Here is a 1,099-nt window from a genome sequence, read left to right on the forward strand (position 1 = left end):
TTAATCAGGCTGGCAAAAGTGCTTCGAGAGTTGGCTCAAGCGCATGCAAAGTGTTTAGATCTTAATGGAGCATATTTTGAACCAGAAAAATTTTCAATTGCAATAAATTTGTTTTTATTCTATGAAACCAAAATATAAAACTTAATCTTCGCAAAGATCCATACCAGCTACACATTTATGCTATGAAAGAATATATTATTTTATTAAGAGGAAAACGGAAAATATAGTAGGGTATTATTTTCGAAAAAAATATTAATAATTACTTATTTTAAATATATTAAAACAAAAATTTAGCTTTTCGAATTTTATTGTTATATTACATATCAAATATACAGCACTTTCTATATAACACTAAGAGAGAACACTTTGTACAAACATTTCAAGCTAAAATATAATAACCATAAAAAAACCAATAAAAATCTTTTATAAAAACAAACAAAAATGTTTTATAAAAAATAAAAAAATGTAATAAAATTTTTTTAATTTTTTTAAAACCAAAAAAAAATTTTTATAAAATTTTTTATAAAATAATTTTTTTTTCTTTAATAAAATAATTTTTATAAAAATTTTTTTTCTTTAGTTTTTTATAAAAAAAATATTTTATAAACAATTTTTATAAAATAAAAAAAGTTTTTATGAAATTTTTTTTGTTTTCATAAAAAATTTTTAAAATATTTTTTTTTTGTTTTTATAAAAGATTTTAATGGCCCTATATATAGAAAATTATTGTTAGGTAAGTAAATGGCTTTTTATATAACAAATTTTTAAATATAAACTAGTCTAAATAATATTATTATAAATTACTAAAAAATATTTAAAATAAAACGTGCTTTAATTTGATCATGGAAATATGTTTTAGTATTTCTCAAAATCTTTTCTAAAATATAAAAAAAATTATAAACAAATGTGTGGTATTTTAATTTGTTTATAAACATTTCTGAAAATTTAAATTTCAAACTAATTTTGATGCTAAATAAAAAAAATAATGATTGTTTTTCCTTCAAAACAATACTTTATGCAAAATGAGAAAAAAATTTCAAAAATAATTTTTAGCAATTTTTTTCACTATTTTTTATTTTGTTACTTTAAAAATATTGAT

The sequence above is a fragment of the Bactrocera neohumeralis genome, chromosome 3 (genome assembly GCF_024586455.1).
Source record: "Bactrocera neohumeralis isolate Rockhampton chromosome 3, APGP_CSIRO_Bneo_wtdbg2-racon-allhic-juicebox.fasta_v2, whole genome shotgun sequence".
NCBI lineage: Eukaryota > Metazoa > Arthropoda > Insecta > Diptera > Tephritidae > Bactrocera > Bactrocera neohumeralis.